The sequence below is a fragment of the Meles meles genome, chromosome 6 (genome assembly GCF_922984935.1).
Source record: "Meles meles chromosome 6, mMelMel3.1 paternal haplotype, whole genome shotgun sequence".
In the NCBI taxonomy this organism is placed as follows: domain Eukaryota; kingdom Metazoa; phylum Chordata; class Mammalia; order Carnivora; family Mustelidae; genus Meles; species Meles meles.
Window position 1 is genome coordinate 25559340 of NC_060071.1, and position 27106 is coordinate 25586445.

At 40.3% G+C, this 27106-nt stretch overlaps 1 protein-coding gene and 1 non-coding gene across 2 annotated transcripts in view; one reads left to right on the plus strand and one right to left on the minus strand.

The window, feature by feature from the left end:
• ATP10A (ATPase phospholipid transporting 10A (putative)) overlaps window positions 1-27106 on the minus strand; it is a 194174-nt gene that overhangs the window by 73797 nt on the left and 93271 nt on the right. The gene's annotated exons all lie outside the window — the stretch shown is intronic.
• Window positions 13100-13221, plus strand: LOC123945206. Its single transcript, XR_006819110.1, has one exon. It is a non-coding gene; the product is annotated as a small nucleolar RNA SNORA28 (small nucleolar RNA).

Here is a 27106-nt window from a genome sequence, read left to right on the forward strand (position 1 = left end):
AACGGGATAGAATAGAAAACCCAGAATTAGATCCACAACTCTATGGTCAACTAATCTTCAACAAAACAGGAAAGACTATCCAATGGAAAAAAGACAGTCTCTTCAACAAATGGTGTTGGGAAAATTGGACAGCCACATCCAGAAGAATGAAACTGGACCACTTTCTTACATCATAGGTAAAAATAAACTCAAAATGCATGAAAGACCTAAATCTGAGGCAGGAAAACATCAAAACCCTAGAGGAGAACACAGACAGTAACGTTACCTCTTTGACCTCAGCCATAGCAACTTATTAGATACATTGCCAAAGGCAAAGGAATCTATTGGGACTTCATAATATAAAAAGCTTCTGCACAGCAAAGGAAACAAAACGAAAGTTTTAGTTTTGTTAGCCAACAAAACTTAAAGGCAGCCTACAGAATGGGAGAAGATATTTGCAAACAACATATCAGTTAAAGGGTTAGTATCCAAAATATAAAGAACTTGGGAAACTTAACACCACCAAAGACCAAATAATCCAGTTAAGAAATGGGCAGAAGACATGAATAGATACTTTTCCCAAGAAGACACCCAGATGGCTAACAGACACAGGAAAGGTGTTCAACAATGTTCGTCAACAGGGCAATACAAATACGATGAGATACCACCTCACACCTGCCAGAATAGCTAAAATTAACACAAGAAACAACAGTGTTGGTGAGGATGTGGAGAAACAGGAACTCTCTTACACTGTTGATGGGAATGTAAACTAGCGTAGCCACTCTGGAAAACAGTATGGAGGTTCTTCAAAATATTAAAAATAGAACTACCCTATGACCCAGCCATTGCACTACAGGTATCTCCCCACAGGATACAAACATACAGATTTGAAGGGGTATGTGCACATTTATCTTTATAGCAACATTATCAACAATAGCCAAACCATGGAGAGAGTCCAAATTTCCATCAACTGATGAATGGATAAAGAAGAACACATACAACACACACACACACACACACACACACACACACACACACACACACGGGAATATTACTCAGCCATCAAAAAGTGAAATCTTGCTATTTGCAACAACATGGATAGATCTAGAGGGTATTATGCTAAGTGAAATAAGTCAGTCAGAGAAAGACAAATACCATATGATCTCACTCACACACGGAATTTAAGAAACAAAACAGATGTACATATGGGAAGGGGAGGAAATGGAGCAAGGGAAATAAACCATAAGAGACTCTTAACAATAGAGAACAAACTAAGGTTTGATGGAGGGAGGTGGGCAGGGGATGGGATATATGGGTGAAGGTTATTAAGAAGGGAAATTTTTTTGGTCACCTGGGTGGCTCAGTGGGTTAAGACCTCTGCCTTCTGCTCAGGTTATGATCCCAAGGTCCTGGGATCAAGCCCCGCATCAGGCTCTCTGCTCAGTGGGGAGCCTGCTTCCTCCCCGCCGCCCCGCCTGCTTCTCTGCCTACTTGTGATCTCTGTCTGTCAAGTAAATGGATAAAATCTTTAAAAGAAAAAAAAAAGGGCAATTTTTTGATGAGCACTGGGTGTTGAGCATAACTGATGAATCAATGAATTCTACTCCAGAAACCAATATTGCACTATATGTTAACTAAGTAAAATTTAAATTAAAAATAAAGGAAAATAAAAATAATTCTAAGTTTACATATTTCTAATAAAATAAGTCAAAATGATAGCTTACAAAAATTAATGGAAACATAGGTAACATAAAGAAATCCACAATCTTGATCAGGGATCAAATACCCTTTCTTGTTATTTGATAGAACAAACAGTCAAGAAAACCAGGAAGGCACAAAAAATTGGAACATCATTATTAACAAATTTACTCTAATGGACATAAATAAAAACTGCACTCAACAACAATAGGATGCATAGTCTTTTCAAGGGCAGTCACAACATTTAAAAATATTGATTGTATTCTGAGCCATAAAGCAAGGAACAAACTTCAAAAACACAATTAGTATAGAATTTAATTAAAGCAAAATCAAAAATAAGAAAATTCTTCAAAAAAATTTGCTCTGAAATTATGGAATACAATTCTATATGGTCAAAGAAAAAAGTGACAAGAGAAATTGGGACATATATTTATGAAAATTATATTAAATATAATATGTATCAAAATTTGTGGGATATTGCTTGCTTTAAAGAAAATTAAGATCCTATTTGCATATATTAATATATTAAAAGATAAATTTAACAAGGTAGGCATCCATTTTAAAAATAGACAACAGTAAATGCAATCTAAAAAAGTTTAAAGGAATAGCAAAACAAAACAAAAACAAAAGCAAAAAAATCTGAATGTAATAACTAATCAACCCTAGAAAGGCAGAGCTTTAAAAAAAATGAGAACAAATGATGAGTAACTGGAATAAAAAAGAGGACATCATTACAGATCCTACCTATACTAAAAAGTTAAAAGTATTATATGAATAATTACATGGCAATAAATTTGAAAATTTAAATGAAAAGGACAGATTACTAGAAAAATGAAAATTAATACAATTTATAGTAGAAAAATACATTATAGTTATTTAACATTAAATAAATTGAGAGATCATTTAAATCTTTCCACAAAAAAAAAATTTGAATTCAGATGGTTTTATCAATGAATTTTACTAAATATGTCAGGAAGAAATAACACTCCTAAAACTCTTCTAGTGATAAGAATGCTTCCCAACCTATTTTATGAAGCTGCTATGAGCTTGATACCAAAATCCAAAACACATTATAAAAACAGAAAATTACAAGCCTATCTTATTTATGAAAGTATTCTTAATAAAGCACTGGCAAACTAAACCTAAATACATATTAAAAGATAGTACAGGGGTTCCTGGGTGGCTCAGTGGGTTAAAACCTCTGCCTTTGGCTCAGGTCATGATCCCAGAGTCCTGGAATCGAGCCCCGCATCAGGCTCTCTGCAACAGGGAGCCTGCTTGCTTCCCTTCCTCTCTCTGCCGGCCTCTCTGCCTACTTGTGATCTATCTGTCAAATAAATAAATAAAATCTTAAGAAAAAGAAGTACATTAGGAAAGTGGATAGAGTTCAAGAATTCAAAGTTGGTAATAGCATTTAAAAAATCAGTGTAACCAGTCACATTAGCCCAAAAGGGAAAAAATATAATAATTTGACCACCTCAACTGAAGCTAATCCCTTAATCTATAAAATGTACTCAGCTAGAGCCTAAAGAAATATTTTATATAATGATAAAATGTTCAAATTTTACCCTTTAAGACTGGTATCAGGGGGTGCTTAGGTGGCTTAGTTAGTTGAGAATCCAACTTGATTTGGGCTCAGGTCATGATCTCAGGGTCATGAGATTGAGTCCCACCTCAGGCTCTGTGCTGGGTGTGGAGCCTGTTTAAGGTTCTCTCTCTCCTTCTGTCCCTCCCTCCACTAAAAAAAAAAAAAAAAAAAAAAAAAAAAAAAAAAAAAAAAAAAAAAAAAAAAAAAAAAAAAAAAATTGGTATCAGGGACAGAATCTGATATCACCATTTCTATTAACATTGAATTAGAGGTCCTTGCCATTATAGTTGGGTAAGAAAAAGAACCAAAAGTATAAAGTATGAATAACTAAAAATGTAGAAATAATGCATTCATCATTTGCAAACAAAATGATTATACGTATAGAAAATCTAAAATAATCTTCAGAAAACTCATTAGAGTTAATACATGGGTTTAGATTTCTGGATGTAAGATCATCCATCATGATCATCCATCATATTTCTACAGACTGCATATGCAAACATATGTACATACATACATTCATACATGTGTATGTGTTGTGTATTGCATTTACTACTTTGAAAATGAACGTACATATTGCATTTATATACACGTTATAACAAGCTTACAAAATCATTTTGTAGGAATAAATCTAACAAGAATGTGCAAGTTCTTCATGTTGAAATTACAGAGCATTACTGAGAAAGATTAAAGGAGATATAATAAGGGGATATATATAGACAGATAGATACATATCTATTTATGTATCTATCTATACATATATCTATATAGATATATATGTGTATATATATATGAATTAGAGGACTCAAAATTATAACTATCAACTACTTTATCTCCAAACTTATCTATATATTCAATGTAATCACAATAAAATACCCAACATCTTTGGGAACTAGAGTTGGGAACAAGTTTAGTTTAAAAAAAAAATGGAAAGGTAAATGGCCATGAAGAGCAGATACTCTTAAAAAGAACAAAGTGAGAGGAAGATCTCTACCAGGTATTAGGCCTTAATCAGAAAGCCACAGTAGTTAAAACTGTAGTACTGGTGTAAGGTTAGAGAAATAAACAGAACAGAATAGGAGTTCTCCAAATAGAGCTGTGAGTATATATGGCTATCTGATTTATGATAAGGTGGCATTACTCTAGAAAAAGGATATCTTTTCAGTAAATGGTTTTGGGATAATTGAGCATCCATATGGGAAAAGGAAGTGAAACTTGATCCAACCTCTTATCTGCAAAAATCAAATCTAGGTGGATTGTGGTCTTGACTGTGAAAGGTAAAACAACAAAGTTCTCAGAAAATTACAGAATATCTTCATGATATCAGAATAAGGGCAAATTTATTAGACAGACTTCCAGAGGAACTAGTCATAAAGAAAAGACCAATAAATTGTTTTATAGAAATACTAATAACTTACCTTAATCAAAAGACACCATAAAAAGGGTGGAGAGACAAGCCATAGAATGGAAGAAATATTTTCATAGGACTTTGATAAGAGAGTATATAATTAACTCCTAGAAAATAATTATAAAAAGACAGCTAACCTAGTGGAAAATTAGAGGACTTGAAATAGGGGTGTTAAAAAGGCAGCATCTATATGAGGTAAAAATCAAAAGGTGTTCAATATCCTTGGTAAATAGAAAAATACAAATTAAACTACAAGGAGATACCTCTACATATCCATCAGATGACTGCAATAAAAAGTACAGAGTACTAACGAGGAACTGGTGCAAAGTGAACTCTCACACACTGCTATTGTGTGGAAGTAGAATGGCTCCTCTCCTTATCAATCCCAGGGGCCATCATGGGGAATTAGTGTTTCTGGTCCCTTCACCTTTAGGCTATGGTGGACTAGAAGTCCTGGTTCCTGGAAGAGGAAAATGGAGTTGGAGTGAAATAATTTTCTGCCAGGAATCCTGTGACAGGTAACAGCCACAAGCTCCTCATGCCAGAACACCAACAGCAAAAGAATATCCCTAAAGATCATGAGTAGAGAGGGCTGCTGCTACATCACTGGGGCAGGGACAAGCATGTTTGAAATTTAGAGAATGTGCTAGGCCATCCCTGTTGCTTCCATAATGGGTGACAACGAATGCTCAATTGTGGCAACCATCGCCAACAACGGCACAGTGACCAAGGAGCTCATTGGGAACAAAGGTCTGGGTCACCCTACCAAGCAGACCTAGTCCAGCAGATGAGCTGGCTAAGGTAAAGGGAATCTGAAATAGGTGGCAGAGGAAAGTGATCATGTATATTAATTATGACCCAGGACCAAGAATTATCTTATTTTAATTTTTAAAAAGAAACTGTAATGGCAGCCACTCAGAACTACTGACTGCATATAGCCAAATCCTTTCCTTGGTGTGTGTTTCAAGACAACAAGATGAATGACAGAGGTTCAAAAAGAAAGCTCAATAAGAGGGAAGAAGAGACAGCATCTGAAATAGACTTCTGTTTCCTTTTATTCTCTTTGCATTTTTTTTTTAAAGATTTTATTTATTCACCTGACAGAGAGAGATCACAAGTAGACAGAAAGTCAGGCAGAGAGAGAGAGAGGGAAGCAGGCTCCCCGCTGAGCAGAGAGCCCCATGTGGGACTCGATCCCAGGACCCCGAGATCATGACCCGAGCCGATGGCAGCAGCTTAACCCACTGAGCCACCCAGGTGCCCCTCTCTTTGCATTTCTTATTCCTGTTTCTAAGTTAATTTCAGAACACAGGGCTTCTAACATTTTGGTCCCATGCTTCCCTCAATGACTCCTGCTTCTTAAGAAATGGGGTATAAATGTCTCTACCTGTCGTTCATTGCTTTGACAAAATGGTCCCCAACTGACCTTTTCTCCAGAATTTGTGCCCACTGCCATCTTCCATCTATATGCTAATCCACCTGGAGAACTCACTCTTTTCTAAACACATCCAAAGCTTTCTTGATACCTTATCCTTTTTCAAGCTGTATCCTATGCTAGGGGAGGTTCTTTCAAGCGTTCCAAAGTCCATATATCTCCTTAAAAGAAATAGTGAGTGTGAAACTCTGCCAATTGTAAAGTGTTCCTCAAATAGGAAGTTCTCCTACATTAATGAAAGTAAAGAGTCAACCAAAGAGTCATCCTTCAAGACTCTTAAATGTCCTCTTCTGTAGAAATGATTTTATTCCATCCTTAACTTCTGAGTTCCCTTCCATCAAGTTGCTAAGAATCTTACTGACTCCTGCTTAGATGAAAGCAGTCCACATACTTGTCTTAGCACTCCCCTGTGACTAAACCTTGTGAAGGCAGGGCCATCCTTGCCATGGGCATTCTCCTTGCAGAACTAAGTGTCTTATTCAGGAGAAGACATTGAGCATGCATAACTGAGTGAATTGAAAAACAAACAATATTTATGGGAAAAGCACCCTCAACAAGGAGGGAGATTTTAAAAATGTAAAGTTCAGGACTATAGCTACTGTAAAGACTTAGTAGCAGAGATTGGCTTGATCTACAGTCAGAAATAACAACAACAACAACAAAAAAAAACAGACCAAATATACAGAACAAACACATTCAAGACATTGAACATTTGGACAGTAATACCTGAGAGGGAAAACAAAGGATGTGAGCTGCTACATTCACCCATTCACCCCAGATTACTGCTTTTGAAAGGCTGTACAGGCCATGACAGAGGGCATCGGAACCCAGCTGGTTGATGTCTTCCATGGAGGAGCTGGATCCAATAGTAGAGATCAAGAGCTAGAGCTCTCAGTGTAGAGTACCAGGGAAGACAAAAGTGCACAGAGAACCCTGGGAACCTGAGGACAGTCCCCCTCGGGGATCCATCAAAGACGACATAGACACACGCATGTGAAAGTGCCACTTCAGATGGGAAGGAACAATCTAAGGTTTGGAGAGAGCAGTGTTGTGGGCTCACACACATCCCACACAGTGCCTGTTCCCAGCACGCTGACTAGAAAAAGTCAAAATCCAGGGGCACTAATAGAACACTCAGGAGTGGAGAATAATTAGCTCTAGAGGCCTACTCCTTCGATTACACCCAACAAACCAAACTATTTTTATTTATGTACCTGAAGCTCAAGCTTAAGAATATTTATAGAAACATGAAAAGAGGCAGCACCCAGTAAAGTGAACTCCAAATATCTGGCAGGAAAATAAGATCCATCATGAGAAAAATGAACACATCAGTTGAAACTGTCTTATTTCAATAATAAGACATTTATTTATTTACTAATATATTTACTTATAGTTATTTATTTACTTACTATATTTATTCAATAAATAAGACAAGATATACTAAAATTCACAAAAGACACAGATGTTAGAATTAGCAGAAAAGGATACTAAAACAGTAATTTTAACTAGAATTCCTATGATCAAAATATAAATAGGGACATCAAAGTTTAAAAAAAAGGGCCCAAACTGAATTTCTAGATATAAAAACTACAATGTTGGAGATGAAAAATAAGTAAGATTAGAAATTGTAAAAGAAAAGATAGAGAACTTGAAGTTTTTTAGTTTTTTGTTTGTTTGTTTTGGGTTTTTTTTGTTGTTGTTGTTTTTTGTTTTTTTTTTGTTTGTTTGTTTTTTTAGAGAGAGAGCTCACACATGTGCACACACAAGACACAAGTTTCAGGAAGGGGCAGAGGGAACATCTTCAAGTGGACTCCCCACAGAGAGTAGAGCCAGGGAAGGCCTCAATCTCACAACCTATGAGATCATGACCTGAGCTAAAACCAAGAGGCAGACATTTAACTGACCATGTAAGTGTCCCAAAAAGATAGTGAACTTGAAAGATAGCAACAACAGAAATGATTCAAAATGAAATCAAAGAGAACAAAGAACTGGGCTCCTGGGTGGCTCAGTGGGTTAAGCCTCTGCCTTCCGCTCAGGTCATGATCCCAGGGTCCTAGGATGAAGCCCCACATCGGACTCTCTGCTCAACAGGGAGCCTGCTTCCCCCTCTCTCTCTGTCTGTTGCTCTGCCTACTTGTGGTCTCTCTCTCTCTGTCAAATAAATAAATTAAATATTTTTTTTAAATTCCTTAAAAAAAAAAAAAAAGAATGAAGAACCAAAGAGAAAAGAACATCAATGATTTATGGGACGACTTCAAAAGGCATCTTAATACCTAAGTATTTGGAGTCCTCAGAGGAAGGAGAAGATATAAAAAAACAAAAAAACAAAAACAAAACAAAACAAAAACTTTGATAGTAATGGCTGAAATGTTTCCAAACTTGATGAAAACCATAAACCTGCAGACTCAAGAATTTCAAGGCCCAAAATGACAAAGAAAATTACAATGTTACACCTTAATCAATTTATCCAAAACCCACAATTTAAAAAAAATCTTAAGAGCACCTGAGTGCCTCAGTCAGTTAAGTCTCTGACTCTTGATTTCAGCTCAGGTCATGTCTTGAGGTCCTGGGATTGAGCCCTGTGTCAGGCTCTGTGCTCAGCATGGAGTCTGCTTCAGATTCTCTCCCTCTACCCCTATCCCTCATTCTTTCTTTCCCTCTCTTTAAAAGAAATAAATCTCTTTAAAAAAAAAGAGCAGTTGTGTTATATACAAAGATACAAAAATAAGAATAATGGCAGACTTCTCATTGGAAATAATATAAGCAAAAAGGTGAGCAACATCTTCAAAGCACTGAAAGACAAGATACTGTCAACCTAGAACTATAACCAATATAGATATAGTTCAAAAAGAAAAACAAAGGTGTTTTTGTAGAGACAAAAGCTGAAAAAAAATCATCACTGACAGAACCACACTACCAGGAAATGTTAAAGTCCTTTGGGCAGACGGAAAATGATATCATTTGGAAATCTAGACAAAATAATGAGGTGCACAGAAAATGTTAACTACATGGGTGAGAATATAAGTCTTTTTTATTATATGAATCTCTTTAATATATGTATAAATACAAAAAATAACAAGGTATTGTGGTATTTAACACACATGTAAAATAGTACAAAGGCTGCAAGGCTGCCAGAAAAGAAATAGAAGTATACCACTGCAAAGTCCTTTTATTATTTGTGAAGTGGAATAATATCACTTGAAATAGACTAAAGATGTATCCTATAAACTCTGAAGTAACTACAGAAACAGTAAAACAAAGAGTTGTACCTAATTGGGGCACCTGGGTGGCTCAGTGGGTTAAAGCCTCTGCCTTCGGCTCAGGTCATGGTTCCAGGGCCCTGGGATCGAGCCCCGTATCGGGCTCTCTGCTCTGCGGAGAGCCTGCTTCCGCCTCTCTCTCTGCCTGCCTCTCTGCCTACTTGTAATCTCTGTCTGTCAAATTAAAAAAAAAAATCTAAGAGTTGTAGCTAATAAGACAAAGACGAAAAAGGAAATAGAAAAAGAAAAAAGATGAGAAAGCAAAAATCAATATTATAGAATTAAACTTAACTATGTCAGCAATCACATTAAATGCAAAACCTTTAAACATCCCAATTAAAAGGCAGAGATTATAAAAAAGGATTTTAAAAAAGGCAAAACCCAACTGTATGTTGCTTATAAAAAATGGACTTCAAAAACAAAGTCACACTTTGTTTTATTATTTTAAAAATAAAAGGTGGACATGTTAAAGCTACTCAAAAGAGCAGATAGAGTAAATTCCAGCTCAAATGATATTGCCAGGGATGAGGAAGGTCACTTCATAGTGATAAAAGAGTCAAAATGTCCCAAACAAGGAAGATTCAAAATAAATGAAACAAAATTTGTAGATCTGCAAAGAGAAATAGACAAATCCACAATTATACTCAGAGGTTTCAACAGCCCTTTTCAATAATTCATAGAACAAATAGGCATAAAGTTAGCAAGGACACAGAAGAATTGAACAATATCGCCAACCAGAATGACCTACTTGACATTTATAGAACATTCCACTCAACAAAAGCAAAATTCACACTATTCTCGAAAGAGCACATAAAGAGAGACCATATTCTAGGTAATAAAATGAGTATGAATAAATTTAACATAGTTTAAGTCATATAAACTATGTTCTTTCACCACTATGGAATTAAGTTAGAAATAATAACAAAGATCTCTGGGAAAAATGCCCAAATATTTGGAAACAAAATAACATATTTCTAAATAACCTATGGGTCAAAAAGAACTAAAAAAGGAAATCTGTAAGTGTTTTGCACTGAATGAAAATGAGAACACAGATATGCAGGATTCCATTAATATACGGGGACATTTATAGCACTAAATTCATGCATTAGAAATGAAGAATGGTCCCAAGTCAATGACCTCAGATTTAACCTTAATTAGAAAAGAAGAGTAGGGGCGCCTGGGTGGCTCAGTGGGTTAAAGCCTCTGCCTTCGGCTCAGGTCATGATCCCAGGGTTCTGGGTTCTGGGATCAAGCCCCACATCGGGCTCTCTGCTCGGCAGGAAGCCTGCTTCCTCCTCTCTCTCTGCCTGCCTCTCTGCCTACTTGTGATCTCTCTCTTTCAAATAAACAAATAAAATCTTTAAAAAAAAAAGAGTAAACTAAATTCAAAGTGAGCAAAACAACGTGATGAAGATCAAACTGGAAATCAATGACACAGAAAACAGAAAAGTAAGTCATTGAAATCAAAAGATTTTTCTTTGAGAACATCAGTAAAACTGATAAACCTCTAACCAGACAGATAAAGAAAAAGGAGAGAGAGAAAAGGCTCTAATTACTGATATTAGGACTGAGTATGAACAAACACTGCCAATAAATTCAGTGAATTGGATGAAAAAGGAAAAACTCTTTAAAAGACACGACTACCAATGCTTACTGAAGGAAAAAAAGATAACCTGATCAACCCTATATTTACTAAAAAATTGACATTTGAAATTGCAATTTGATATAAGCCTTATATAAAAAGTCTCAAGGAATCCTGAAGAAAGGTACTATAGCTAATAATTTCAGCAAAGTTTCAGGGTACAAGAGTAACACACAAAAATGAGATGTTTCAATCTGTTAAAACCAAACATTCTAGAAAGGAAATAAAGCTATTCTGTTTACAATAGTATCTAGAGAGAAAAGATCTGGTAATAATTTTAGGAGGTAGAAGACTTATATCTGAAAACTATAAAATATGGCTGAAAATTAACTAAATAAATGAAAAGACAACCTCTGTTCATGAATTGGCATACTTAATATTGTTAAGACATCAGAATCACCCAAAGTGATCTACAGCTACAGCTGAATCTCTGTCAAAATCACAACAGCGTTTTTTTGCAGAAATGGAAGACAATCCTCAAATTCATGAAATAGAAGTTGGAAGACTCATATGTCCTAATTTCAAAACTTACCACAAAGGTACAGCAATCAAAACAGTGTAGAACTCACATAAAGATAGACATAAAGAACAACAGAAATAAACTCTCACACATAAAGTCAAATGTTTTTTAAAGACCACTCAATGCGGAGAAAAAATGGTCTGAGACAACTGGATATTCCCATGCCAAAGCTGGAGCCCTACCTCACATCAGGTATAAAAATTAACTCAAAATGATCTAAATATAAGGACTCAGCCATAACATTCTTATTTATTTATTTGAGAGAGAGAGACAGAGATAGCAAGAGAGAGCAGGAGCTGGGAGGAGAGGAAGAACCAGGCTCCCCGCTGAGCAGGAGCCTGGAATCATGACCTGAGCCAAAAGGCAGACGCTTAACCAACTGAGTCACCCAGGTGACGCAGCCATAAAATTCTTAAAAGAAAACATGAGGGTAAATCTTTTTGACCTTGGATTAGGCAAGAGTCTTAGATATGATAACAAAAGCACAAGCAATAAAAGAAAAAAAAAACTGTTAAAATGAGCTTCATGGGTGCCTGGGTGGCTCAGTGGGTTAAAGCCTCTGCCTTCAGCTCGGGTCATGATCCCAGCATCCTGGGATCGCGTCCCACATCGGGCTCTCTGCTTGTCAGGGAGCCTGCTTCCTCCTCTCTCTCTTCTACCTGCCTCTCTGCCTACTTGTAATATCTGTCTGTCAAATAAATAAATAAATAAATAAAATATTTAAAATGAGCTTCATGAAAATTAAAAATTTTTGCAAATGAAAGGACATCATGATTAAAGTGAAAAGATACCCTAGGGAATAAAAGAAAGTATCCACAATCATATGTCTAATAAAGGTTTAATATCCACAATATATAAAGAATTCTTACAAGTCAAAACCAAAAGACAATCACCTATTTAAAAAATGAGGGAAGAACAGAGAATCTACCCAAGGAATATATACAAATGTCCAATAAGATATAAAAAGATGCCTAATATCACCAGTCATTAAGAAAATGGAAACCACGGCGCCTGGTGGCTCAGTGGGTTGGGCCTCTGCTTTCAGCTCAGGTCATGATCTCAGGGTCCTGGGATCAAGCCCCACATCAGGTTCTCTGCTCAGCAGGGAGCCTGCTTCCCCCACCCCCCCCTCTCTGCCTGCCTCTCTGCCTACTTGTGATCTCTCTCTCTGTGTCAAATAAATAAATAAAGTCTTTAAAAAAGAAAAGAAAATGGAAGCCAAAATCACAATGAAATACCACTTCATACCTAATAGGATGGTTTTCTTTAAAAAACAAACCAAAAAAAAAAAAAAAAAAAGGAAAATAACAAACATTGATAAAGACCTGGAGAAACTGCAAGACTCATACGTACATGGTGGGAATGTAAAATGTGCAGCCACTGTGGAAAAGAGTCTGGTGGTTCCTCAAACCTTATGACCCAACAATTTCACCTCTCAGTATAAACCCAAAAGAACTGAAAACAGAGGCTCAAAGAGATACTTGTACACCAATGTGCACTGTAGAATCATTCAGAATAGCCCAAAGTGGAAACAATCCAAGTGTCCATCAAGAGATGAATGGATATTGCAAGCCACACTGTGGCAGATGATGGACTCTGTCTGACACAAATTGAGCTTGCTATCACAAGAAAGTCTGACCTGTCTCAGTGTTCGCCTCCATGAGACCAACTGTTACATAGACTTCAACAATGTCCCTGCTCTGGGCTTAAGTGCAGTTGAGATGTGTTCTGGTTCAGATGCATGGGGGATGAAAGGGTCAGGAGTGCCAACCCTCACTAACGTCTTCTGAGACATCACCACTTCATCTTAATCTTACGGAACAGCTAATACCTCTACTTTTTCTGGAACATTTCCAAATCTTTACATAGGAGTTTTGTGCTTTTTTTTCCATAGGAAATAACAGTGGATGAATTCGGTCTGTGAATCCTCTTAGAATTACAAGTAGCATTGTGCTTGTGTATCATGATCTGAGGGAAGGTTCCAAAGCAAATGGGGGCAAGGGTTTTAAATGTTCCTTAGAGTCAGTGAGGTATAATATAAACTAGAGTATTAAGAGTTTACTTCTTTTCTTGTTCTGCCTTCTCCCAAAAAGAGAGAGACAGAGATGAATGGATAAAATACGGTATATAAATTCAATGGAATATTTTTTCTCATTTTTTAAATTTATTTCTTTTCAGTGTAACAGAATTCATTGTTTATGCACCACACCCAGTGCTCCATGCAATACATGCCCTTCATAATACCCACCACCAGGCTCCCCCAACCTCTCACCCACCCCCCACCTCTTCAAAACCCTCAGATTGTTTTTCAGAGTCCATAGTCTCTCTCGGTTCATCTCCCCCTCTAATTTCACTCAGCTCCCTTCTCCTCTCCATCTCCCCATGTCCTCTGTGTTATTTCTTATGCTCCACAAATAAGTGAAACCATATGATAATTGACTCTCTCTGCTTGACTTATTTCACTCAATATAATCTCTTCCAGTCCCGTCCATGTTGCTACAAAAGCTGGGTATTCATCCTTTCTGATGGAGGCATAATACTCCATAGTGTATATGTACCACATCTTCCTTATCCATTCATCCGTTGAAGGGCATCTTGGTTCTTTCCACAGTTTGGCGACCGTGGCCATTGCTGCTATGAACACTGGGGTACAGATGGCTCTTCTTTTCACTACATCTGTATCTTTGGGGTAAAAACCCAGTAGTGCAATTGCAGGGTCATAGGAAAGCTCTATTTTTAATTTATTAAGGAATCTCCACACTGTTCTCCAAATTGGCTGCACCAACTTGCATTCCCTCAATGGAATGTTATTAGGCCAGAAAAGTAATAAAGTTCTGATTCATGCTACAACATGGATGAAACCTGAAACATAATGGTAAGTGAATTAAATGACACAAAAGGACAAATATCAAATTATTCCATTTACATGAAATTTCTAGAAAAGGCAGATTCACAGAGACAGGAAGTAGGTAAAAGGTTGCCAAGGGCTGGAGGTATAGGTATAGCTTAATGGTTAGAGAGTTCTGTGTAGGTTAATGAAAATTTTTGAAAATAGTGGCAATGATTATACAATAATGTGAATGAAATTCATGCTGTCAAATTATACATTTAAAATGGTTAAAAAAAAGTGCTAATTTTACATTAAACATATTTTACCACAACTAAAAGAAAAATACTGGTTGACCACTCACCACACTAAACATTGTTGAGGGTGTAGAAGAACTGGAACTTTCATACATGCTAGTGGGAATGCAAAATTATGCCGCCAATTTGGAAAACAGTTGGTAGTTCTCAGAAAGCTAGCTATTCCAGTCCTGTGTATTTTATTTATCTAAGAGAAATTAAAGTCTATTTCCATACAAAGATCAACATATGAATTTTCACAGCACTTTTATTTGTAACAGCCAAAAATTATAGGCAATCCAAATGCCTACCAATAGGTTAATGTATTGAGATATACGATTGAGATATAGTTACATAAAGGGACATCACTAGCAATGAAAAGAAACAAATCACTAACACACAACCCCTTAGATGAATCTCAAAGTGTACCAAGAGGAAAAGACCAGATGACAAAAGTACATACTATAAATCTCTAGAAAATCCAAAATAATCTACGGGGACTAAAAGATCAATGGTTGCCTAGGGGCTCAGGGAAAGTGTGAGAGAGGCTTTACAAACTTTTGGGGGTGAGAGACATGTTAACTAACTTGGTTGCAGTGACAGTTACCCTAGTGTATACTTAGGTTAAAACTCATCAAATTGTCCATTTTAAATATATGCAGCTTACTGTATGTCAGTTGTACCTCAATGGAGCAGTATTATAAATGAAAGGACAGATGAAGTTTACAACTGATAATTAACTAGCAAAAGTCTTCCCCCTCCCAGTGGAGCACACTAATTTTCCCTAACTTTTGATTTTTTGAATGGGTCTTACAGAGAAGCTAAAAAAAAACTGCTTAATAAATTGCCTATCCTTTAGGAACTACATTGTCACCTGACTTCTCCAAGGCCATTTTCACCTCAGGAAAAGAGGCACGTTCCCAGTTCCTTCTCCCCTTCCTTCATTCATTCCTTCCTTCCTCATCCAACAAATACTTTATTCAGCACCTAGTAATTATCAGGCATTATTCTAGACATTGGGAATAAAGACATAGACAATATAAAAAGTTCTTGCTCAAATGGAGCTTATATTTGAAGGGGAGAAGACAGACAATTAAAAAAATTAAGTACAATATGTGGTATGTTGCTCGAGAAGAATTATTATGGGGAATAAATAAGGCAGAAAATGGCCAATAAGGCAAAACCTGGCCAAGGAACAGATGTGAGTAAAGGCTGCTTTTCATGAGGAAGTCACAGAAATAATCATGGAGAAGACAACATTTAAGCAAAGACCTACGGGGGTGAGGGATCAGCCATGCAGATAGCTGGGGAATGAACACGGTAGACAGAACTAGCAAGTACAAAGCCTCTGAGGCAGAACCATGCCAGCTTCTGGGGAAAGAGCAAGATGGACACTGTGGACTGGTGAGACGTAAGAAAGGAGGAGAGTAATAACAGATTATGTCAGAGATGATAGGGGAGGATCATATAGAGCTGGTGAGCCATTATCAATTTTGACTGAGTGAGATAGGAAGCTATCGGAGGATTGAAGAGGAGACTGGATGGGTTAAGAGAAGGGGGGAGGGTTGAAGCAAGGAGGGTAGTTAGTGTGGAGGGTAGTACAGTAACCCAAGCAAAAGACAATGGCTTGGTCAGGGAGTAGAAAAAGACTAGCTTACATCATGTGTAAAATAGGAAGAAGAGGGGAGTCAGGACTTTTGGCAGGAATAACCTGAAGGATGAAGTGGCCATTAACTGAAATGCGGAAAATTGTGATGAAATACTTTTGGGGGAAAGATCAAGTTCGATTTTACATGGATTGTGTTTGAGGTACCAGTAAAATAACTCCTTTAATAGAGAGAGGACTCATCTGAAAGTGAAATGAGGTCAAGAGTGATCACTGTTAAAAGAGAAAATGATTAGGATTAGGTGATCCAGACAGAAGACCGTGAAAGTGAAGCCCTTAGGTCAGTGATACGGAGAGGCCAACAAAAGGCACAAAGACACACAGAGCTCCACTGTGTAAGAGGAATGAATCTTTGGGATTCACACAAGAGCATTCTAGCTCAATGGAGGCCTGTGGCTACAAAGATGAAGAAGGGTGGATAGATTTAGATACATTTAGGAGGTAAAAATGAACAATACTTGGTTCAATGCTATGAGCAAACAAATCTAGGATAAAATACTAAGGTAAAACTCAGAAATAGTTACAGTGCCAGATTTATACAAAAAGTAAAAATAGGGAACAGACATTTCTGCAAAGAAGACATCCAGATGGCCAACAGACACATGAAAAAGTGCTCCACGTCACTCGGCATCAGGGAAATACAAATCAAAACCACAATGAGGTATCACCTCACACCAGTCAGAATGGCTAAAATTAACAAGTCAGGAAATGACAGAAGCTGGCGAGGATGCAGAGAAAGGGGAACCCTCCTCCACTGTTGGTGGGAATGCAAGCTGGTGCAACCACTCTGGAAAACAGCATGGAGGTTCCTCAAAATGTTGAAAATAGAACTACCCTATGACCCAGCAATTGCACTACTGGGTATTTACCCTAAAGATACAAACATAGTGATCCGAAGGGGCACGTGTACCCGAATGTTTATAGCAGCAATGTCTACAATAGCCAAACTATGGAAAGAACCTAGATGTCCATCAACAGATGAATGGATAAAGAAGAGGTGGTATATATACACAATGGAATACTATGCAGCCATCAAATGGAATACTATGCAGCCATTTGCGACGACGTGGATGGAACTAGAGCGTATCATGCTTAGTGAAATAAGTCAATCGGAGAAAGACAACTATCATATGATCTCCCTGATATGAGGACATGGAGAAGCAACATGGGGGGTTAGGGGGATAGGAGAAGAATAAATGAAACAAGATGGGATTGGGAGGGAGACAAACCATAAATGACTCTTAATCTCACAAAACAAACTGGGGGTTGCTTGGGGGAGGTGGGATTGGGAGAGGGGGAGGGGGCTATGGACATTGGGGAGGGGAGGCGAACCATAAGAGACTATGGACTCTGAAAAACCACCTGAGGGTTTTGAAGGGTCAGGGGTGGGAGGTTGGGGGAACAGGTGGTGGGTAATAGGGAGGGCACGTTTTGCATGGAGCACTGGGTGTTGTGCAAAAACAATGAATACTGTTACGCTGAAAAAAATAAATAAAATGGAAAAAAAAGTAAAAATAGGAAATGCAATTAATTCTTGATAATTCTAATGAATATTTCTTTCAAATCCAGACACATGGTGCAGTATTTCAAATGGCATGTTTAGTAATGCCAGAACACCTAAACAGAAAGGGCAGCATTTAGAAATTATTACATTCATGCACGTATGTGTGTATGTACATATTAGGGCATCAGAAATATCAGGAAGGAGATACTACCAAATATTAGAGTGGTTATCTCTAGATGGTGGAATTTCTGGTGACTCTCTTTTGTTTTTTTTTTTTTCTTTCTCTTTACTAAGTTTTAATTACCATGTTTTCTTTCACAACTTAAAAACAGAGTATTAGTTTTGTCCCTCTAGAGAGAAAATCAAAGAGGCAATAGGCTATGAGTGACTTACAGTTCATCAAATTCTTGCTAGATTCCTGGCTCATTTTTAAGCTCTGAGATATCAGAAGCTATTACCATGAAGATTCCAACTTGGGTAAAAAAATGATATTAAAAAATTGAAGTCTTTAAAATTCACAAATAAAAAATACAAGTTCTTTTTGCTGTGTAGATTAACTAAGGTGGGATCTAGAATATGATACTCATCTTTTTAAATGAGTATTTAAATGAGTACTGTTTGTCAATACTGGGAAGAAGCAAGAAAGGGAAAGGATAAACTACCTGTTGAAGCACGTGAAATGTAAGTGAGATCAACAATAATTTGGGACCTGGGAAGCCCATCTTTTTTCTTTGATTTGCATTTGGATTGATGGCAGTCTCTAACCTAGAATAATAAAATTCATTGCTTTGTTTTCTTGGTCTCAGTGAAGCTATCCAATATCCTACGTATTTCCCTTCCGTAATCATGTTTATTTTTAAAACCTAGGCTCATGTGATTCTTCTATATGCTGAATGTTAACACTTTGCTGATGGCATAAGAACATCTCTGCTCCTGCACTTATTTACTTTTTATTGAAGTATAACTGACAATATCTTAGTGATTTGATATTTTTATACATTCTGAAATGATCACCACTTTAAGTCTAGTCTGTTACCCAAGTTATTACAATATTACTGACTGTATTTCTTGTGCTGCATATGGCACATTTCTTTATAACCGTAAGTGTGTACCTCTCAATCCCCTTTACATATTCCACCTGCTCCCGACTCCTCCCCACACTGTAACCAAAAGTCCCGGTATAAACTGAGTGTCTGGCAGCTTTGTCAGGCCAGCTGGGGCAGGCACAGGGCAGGAGGGTCCCAGGCCATACCGGGTTTGCTTTGGTGAGATGGCTGGATCAGATGAAGGTCAAGGTCCGGTCTCAGTACATGCAACATAGGAGCCAGCATGGCAAGACGATGGCTAGAGCGGGCACAAGCCAGGAGTGTCCTGGAGCACACCACACTGGGCTGTTCTGGCAGGTGGTAGCTGGAGCAACTGTGAAAGGAGCAGCATTCCTAGGGCATACCATAATGGGACTGCCTCTTAGCAGGATGGCTGTGCTGGGCACAGCTCACAGGGGTCCCTGAGTTCATCAGTGTACCATGGCCCCCTTGACCCAATGGCTGGAGCTGGAGTGGGTGCTGGCTAGGGATGCCCAGGGTGTGCAGAGGGAGAAAGAAGGAATTGGTATAACCTAGGGGTCTGGGCATGCTGATGTGGCTCTAGCAGTCTGGCTAGAATCCCTGGAACCTACACCCACTGGGTTTATCAATATTGAGTGTAAACATAAAAACACTGTTTCTCACTGGCACCTTCAAGCCAGGGAGAATTCAAGCAGTTTCCTGCCCATTTGGTGAGGCTGTAGAGTTAATAAGTAGATTCCCTTTATTGACAGTCTAGTTGCCATTTATTTATTTATTTATTTGAGGGGGAGAGTGAGTGAGAGAGAGCTCAAGCCAGGGGATGGGCAGAGGAACAGGAAGCCTGATGAGGGATTCCATCCCAGGACCCTGGGATCATGACCTGAGCTGAAGGCAGATGCCTAACCAATTTAGCCACCCAGGCACCCGTCCTTTTTTATTTATTTATTTTTAAATGTAAATTCTCGTTAGTTAACATATAGGGCACTATTTCTGAAGTAGAATTCAGTGACATACGACACCCAGTGATCATCATAACAAGTGCCCTCCTGAATATTCACCACCCACCTAGCCCATCTCCCATCTACCTCCTTAGTTGCCCTTTAAACCGCTATTTTTTCACTGTGTTTCAGGGCAGCCAAGTCTGTATATGGGCCTCCTCGTAATATCCCTCCCTATTGCAGGTAGTGCCTTGGGAGTGGGGTCCTAGTATCACTGTGTCTCCATGTCTCTGGCTTCGCTCTATGGGTTTCCTCTATCCTTGTTGTGCAGAAGCTATTCAACCATCCTTCAGTTCATCTTCAGGAGGAATTGCTCTACATGCAGATATAGGTTCTGTGTGTCCTGGGAGGGAGGGAGTTCAGGGTCTTCCTACACCACTGTCTTGGACTGCCTTCCTGCTGAGAAATTTAATTTCTGTAAGAAAAGAATTGATTTTCCACCTGTGCTTAGTTCCTCCTCCAGCAAAAGTAACCTGCCCAGAGCAAGGGCTTTACTTTTAGAAGTCTAAGTTGCTTGCACATGGAATTCTTGAAATAAATTATTTTCATTGGGATTTGGCATACGTTTAATTTTAGATCATTAATTTAACATCTGGTTATTTGTTTGTCTCTTGACTATTAACAAGTAGTAAGTCCAACTCATCCCGAATGACAGCAGATGGTCAGGCTTCTGCTTGTGGCAACTCATTTGCACTGGGTCCCCCTCTTTTCTAAACTTCTGATCACCCTAGACTCCACTTGGCTCCCACTCACAACCCCTCTGACCCCCAGCCCTGGGAACATCTACGGCATACCTGATCCTGTGCAGACCCACTAGGAACAAAATACAGCACTATCTGTGACTGGGGGCATGCCATGGGCCAGAAGCCATGTCTTAATTTGTGTCCAAACCTTACACCAGCACTACAAGGAAAGTATTTTCTTATACTCTTGGCACAAATAAAGAAACTGGAATCCAGAGGGCATACAACAGGTTCCAGACAGAGTTAAGCAAGAAGCCTAAGCCCTTTGAGACATCCATCCTCTTCCTGACATTCCTTTGTGCCCCCAGGGTCACTGTCCAGCTTAGTGGAGATGGAGGAAGGGGCTCCTGCTCAGGGAGAGCCACTGTGCTGTGTGTGTTGCTCTGATGCATGCTTCTCTTGCTCCTCTGCCATTAGCACTGCTATGTCAACACCTCCCCGCTTTGCACTGCCAAGCCAATCAACAGTAGTGGCCCCTGTTGCTTAAAGTGACTCAGAACGATGCTCCAAATCCCATGCATAACTGGCTAGCAATACTCATTCTCCTAACCAAATCCCTAATCCTTATGAGGATTAAAAGTCTGAACAAATAAAAGGATCCCCTTTGTTATCCAATGATACAAAGTCAGACAGCAGTTCTCCTCCTGGCCAAACAGCCCTGCCTCCCTGCTCCACCCTTCGATGCACTTCCCCTTAGAGGCAGCTGGGGCAGCTGTGGTTCTGTCCTCCCAGGACATGCTCCTGCTAGACAGAGAGTCAATGGTGGTGCAGTTTACCTGATCCCTGCCAGGGTCACTCTAACATGCTCTTTGGCAACTGTCCTGGTTCATCGAGAAGAAAACAGTGGAAAAGTAAGGAATAAAAGGAACACAGAGAGGGGTGCTCTGGCTCTTTGTCTCTAAGGATCCCACTGCACTGTGACAAATATCCATCTCTTCCAGGGAGGAAAAGTAGTTTTGATCACTCCCCTTGTTACATACACATATAATCCACTTGTGACAAGTGGACACAAATGCCCACACAGCCACTCTACCCGTGCTGGCCTCCGACAAGATCAACCATGCAGAAGCAAGTTACCACAGGACTTCTACTGATACTCATTTTTAATCTCATCCTGATATGTTTCTTTCCTATAAAATATTTTATAAGGTATTGAAAGTATTAGTTTAGTAGTAACCTGACCCACGACAGTAGTTCCAACTTAATGCACAGAATTTATAATAAATAAGCATATGTCACAGGGAAGATATATGTGCTTGGGCACTCGTTATCAGTTAGGGTGCATAAATGACTTTGGGAACTGGAAACCTCACTGGGAGAACAAAAGGCATGGGCAAAGTCAGGCAAATCCAAAAGGAAATTCCAGGTCTCCCATGTGCCTCCCAGCAAATTGCTGCATCTTGCTGGGATTCTGATTGCCACATGTAAAGTAGGGATGACAATGATCCTGTTCAATGGCGTGAGGATTAACAAGACCCCGGCAAGGGTGCTAGTGAAGATTAGCCTCTTGTGGAGGGTTCAGCCCAGGCAGGTGCCCAAACCGGTGATGTCCAGTCATTCTCTGGAGCACAGACCCTCTGGCCACCAGGGCCCTCTCTGTTAAATATTATCCAAATCCCTCCTCCTTCTGCTAATGAATATATCTCTCATTTTATAGCCACTCGCTGACAACGGTGCAGCCAAGCCTGGAATGTCCCCCCAAAACCGAGGCCGTGCTGCAGGGAATTCTGTCCCCCTGCCCTCTCCCACACAGGTTAGTACACATAATTTTCTTAACAGGAGAGTCTGGCCCCACATCTAACTTAAATCTTTGCTGCCCAAGTCTGTCTTCCTCTCTTCTATTCTTGACAAAGCTGGACCACTCCTGCAGCATAACAAGGCAGATGAGAGCAGGCCTCCACTGAAAGCCTGAGTCCAGCACTGCTGGCCATGCTTCTCATCTGGGAAGCAGATTTCACATCCCTGTGTCCCAGCTGCCACACAGGGCCTGGCCTGCAGCGCCCACAGTGGGCACCGTGGCTGGATGCCGTGACATCATGGGCACAGCTGTTTAGCTCTGCCACCTCACTACCCCTCTGCCATGTCCTTGCCCTTTTCCATAAACGGCAGTCACAGAGCAGAGACCGGAGACCTTAAGATCCAACAACATCCGTTTCCAGATAGGGAACAATCCTGGGCTATGGGAGGAGTGACGTGGTCAAGGTCCCATGGCCATGTCACGGCGGGTCTCTCATCTCTCTGCCCAGCCTAAAACTGCTCACCACAGCTCCATTCCATTCCCCTTCTACTCTTTCAGCAGTTCCCAGGATCACGTTGTCCCTCTGAAGCCATTCGTCAGGACCAGAAGCAGCACAGTCCATGCTCAAACGACGATCAGGGCCTAAGCCAAAGTGCTAGATATGCCTCTCCAACTGTTTACATCTCAAATTCTCTCCAAAGAAAACCCCACAAAATGCCAAGTAAACATATGTGATGGTTAATTTTATGTGTCACTTTGACTGGCCAAGGAGCATGCCCAGATTAAACACTGTTTCTGGGGGGGTGTGTGTATGAGGGTGTTTCCAGATGAGATTGGCATTTGACTCCGTGGATTCAGTAAAATACATGGTCCTCCCCAACATGGGTGGGCATCATCCAAGCCACCGGGGACCTGAACAGAACAGGAGATGGAGGAAAGGGAAATCTGTTCTTTTTTCCTGCCTCACTGACTAAGCTGGGATATCTTATCTTATCTTCTGTCCTCAGTCTGAGATTTACATCACTGGCTCCTCTGGTTCTCTGGCTTTCAGTCTGAGACTGAATTACACCACCAGCTTTGCTGGTCTCCAGCTTGCAGGCGGCAGATCGTGAGACTTCTCACCTTCCGTAAACCCATGAGCCAATTTCTGTAACAAATCTCTCTAGACATACAGATACACACACACACACACACACACACACACACACACACACACACACACATCTATAGGTCTCTCTCTCTCTAGAAATAGACATCTACAGATAGATTTTTTTGTAGACATTGGCATATAGAGACTGACACAGAGAGAGAACTCTCTTTCTCTCCTATTGGTTGTTTTTATGGAGAACTCTAATACTCTAACCTTTTAGAGTCTGTTACCATTTCTGAATACTCCAAGAGACCTAACTAAGCAAGGCCTCTTCCCAAAATAGCCTGAAGGCCCTAAGATCAGTTGATATGAAACAGGCAGAGAGGTTAGAAGAACAGTTTCTGTAAATGGTTCCATTCTTGGTGGTTTCTACCAAAGACTGCCTCCTGAGTTTCAGCTGACCAGCGTGGTAAAAAAACATGGCTCTTAGGGCAGAGAGCTCCCCATGGGAAAACTGCACATGTACCTCTATGTACCAGTCTACACACACACACAAACACACACGAACACTCCTGTCAGTCAATGAGTGTTACCCCTACTTTTTAAACTTAAAAAACAAAAAATATTTTTATATATTTTAATCTTCTGTTGCAAGATTTCTGGAAGCCTTGGAGGATGGGAAGTGGTATCTGGAATTTAAAAAAACAGGCAGTGACCTGAAAAGAGGCCAGGCTCCAGGACCAGAGGAAATCCCCAAGGTTGCCCAAGTTCACACCTGGACTGAAGCCTGGGATATCGAGCGAAGGAGGTCTGGGGCATGCTGTGGATGATATTCTAAACTGCTAGTGTCTCTTAAAAGTGTGTCCACTCTGGGAGGTGTGCACTGAGAGAACTTCAGAAAGGCAGGGTGGGTGCAGACTGTGAAAGACCAGCCAACAGTATGAAACAGAACAGTTCAGATGTGGAACAGCATTTTTTGGGAGGGGTCCAGGGGAGCTTCATTAGGAGTCCAGTTGCCAGTGATTCTCATTAAGATAAGCTGGTGGGAACAGAGGCTGTTAGTTCAATGAAGTCGGGGACACAGCACCAGCTATAAAAGGATTCATCCTAGGAAAAACTGTTCCTAATTAACTACTACACAGATTAGAGCCAGCCAACACAAGCTGCTTCCACGTGGGTCAATCTACCAGTAATACAAATAAAGCATCCCTGAAATTACATCTATGAAAGAACATCACTCAATTATATTTTATCCAGAGGTTTTCAAAAGTGCATCTTTTGTAGGTGATCGATGTTTGTCACTTTTTTTTTTTTTTAAAAAGAAGTGTCTTAATTAGGAATTACAGAAATAACAGCTTCTGTCAAGAGGGCAAGAGAACATAAAGACTGATGATTGTCCCATTCATGTTTAGAAAACAGGAAGTAATTACAGAAAAATAAGTATTTACATCCAGGTGTAAATCCTGCACTGCACGGCTTCTCAAATTTGAAGGGACTCAAATATCAATTCCCCGCGGATCTTATCAAAATGCAAGATCCTGCCTCTGTGGGTCTGGGTGGTACTTGGGACCTATGCGTCTCTCACCAGCCCCAAGTGAGGGCACTGCTGAGTCTATACCCACCAACCTCTGGAGCAAGGACATAGGAACACAAGGGATCATGTGCAAATAGTTAATCAAAGATCCATGATGCAGTATGGGTTTCCAGGACCAAGCATGTTCCCTTACTGGTGAGCTCAGCCACCTTTACCTTATCTCCATGAAACATGAGGATTATCACCACAGTCACTCCACCTGTGGTACTACAAATCATACAGGCTCTGCACTCAGATTTAAGGCGCTTAAGAGCCAAAGGCTCCTACAGTTGCAGAGGGTAATTCTGCAGTGTGCCTGGTAAACACTTATGAGGAGGCAGGAGAAACACTGGACACAAATTAAGGCTTGCTTCTGGATTATTTTCCCTTTGTAAGCTTGGCTTTTGCAACTGTTGTAAAAGCCAACAGTCCTCCAGCTTGAGGTGGAGCATCTCTGAGCCCTGGTGGCCACATGGACCCTCTAATGAAGTTGGCACCGGGCTGGGAGGCACTGTGTCTGCTGAGCTCAGCACTGTAGTCCAAGTTGCTGGGCTGCCAGGGTAGATCTGTCTAACAGCCGCTGGCACATCAAGCCAATATCCTCCCTTTCTCTGTGAATATCTGCCAAGAACTGCAGGATGTGACAAAAGAATTCCCTCTAAAAATCAGGACTTTCCTTTAAAAGCACTGCCCCTGCCCCTGCCCCTGCATCTGAGTCTGTTAGAATCCCCCCAGAGTGCTGCTTCTGCCATGCTGTTCCCGTGTTCTTACACCAGGGAAGCTCAGGTTACAGCAGCAGACCTGGCATCCCACAGCCCAGTGGCTGGCACTCTGCCATGGAGAGCTTGGTCTTACTGCAGTATTAAAGCTGCCCTGCTCTCGGGCACAGGCGGGCAAGGACTCCCACAGCCCTGGGCACGCGGGTTAGTGATGCAGCCTCCTCCTTCCCAGAACTCTAGACAATTCTCAACTCAACCCTTTATAAGCTCCCAGCCTCTCCATTATTTCTGTGGACTTCCAGAGCTCAAGTCAGGTTTCCTACTTGAGACAGCAGAGGCCCAAACAGGCTGCTCCCACTCTCCTTCCAGAAGCCCTTTGAGGACAGCAGCAGGAGCAGGAGAAGAGCTGGTGATAAGAATGGCCACCCCCCACTGATCATGCACCTGTCAGGAAAGAAAGATCTCTGACACTGTTCCCATTTTGCAGATGTTGAGACTGAGGTCCAAATAAGTCATATGAGTTCCAGGTCACAAGCTAGCAGCTGCAGGACCAAGGCCTGCTCTCCATGCAGTTCTGTCACCAGCTCCCAACTTCAAGGGGGACCAAGTCTGCCCAACTTCTTCTCAGACCACCAACCCTAGCATCTTTCTTGTCAGGCCCTTGCAGTGCCTTGTACCCTCAGAAAATGGGGATCTCCTCTGATCCAGCAATGAGGGGTGAGAAGAGCTGGCGGCCACCACAGCAGGTTGGGAAGCTGAAAAAGCAGGAAGTTGCAGATCACTTCACGGGCCAAGAATGCACAACTTTATTTCTTCTTCACATTAACTGGTGGGCACAGCATTTAGTTTTTTTTTAACATTTAGCATTTCCCATTTCTGCTCGCCTATCCTATTAATGGGTTTTTCTTCTAGAAATTCTTGGAGAACATGGGATGCACAGCATCCACAAGCACCAAGGAGCCACGTGGCCAGGCATCCTCCTCCTCCTTTAGCAAGCAACGGGCAGCCTAGGAGGCTTGGTCCAATCCCTCCCGGCTGCTGCAGGCGGCCTCCAGTGTGAATCCAGCTATGCTCCACTCAACCGATCAAATTACTTAGACAGTGCCTCCTTGAGAGAAGGGATTTTTTGTTTTAATTACAGTGCTTGGCACACATGTGCTTAATACATCTGTGAGCAATGTCTCACAGAAAGACTCTGTGAATGAGTCTTTCAGAACCTCTTGTGTCCTCATCTGCACAACCTGGGTACAACCATCCTCTGAAGGACAAGGCCCCATCCTCAGTACTGTCTCCCTGCCTCTACTCTGCCTGCTCCTCGGGGCCCAAGCCAGGTCTTTCCATCGCAGAACCCCAGA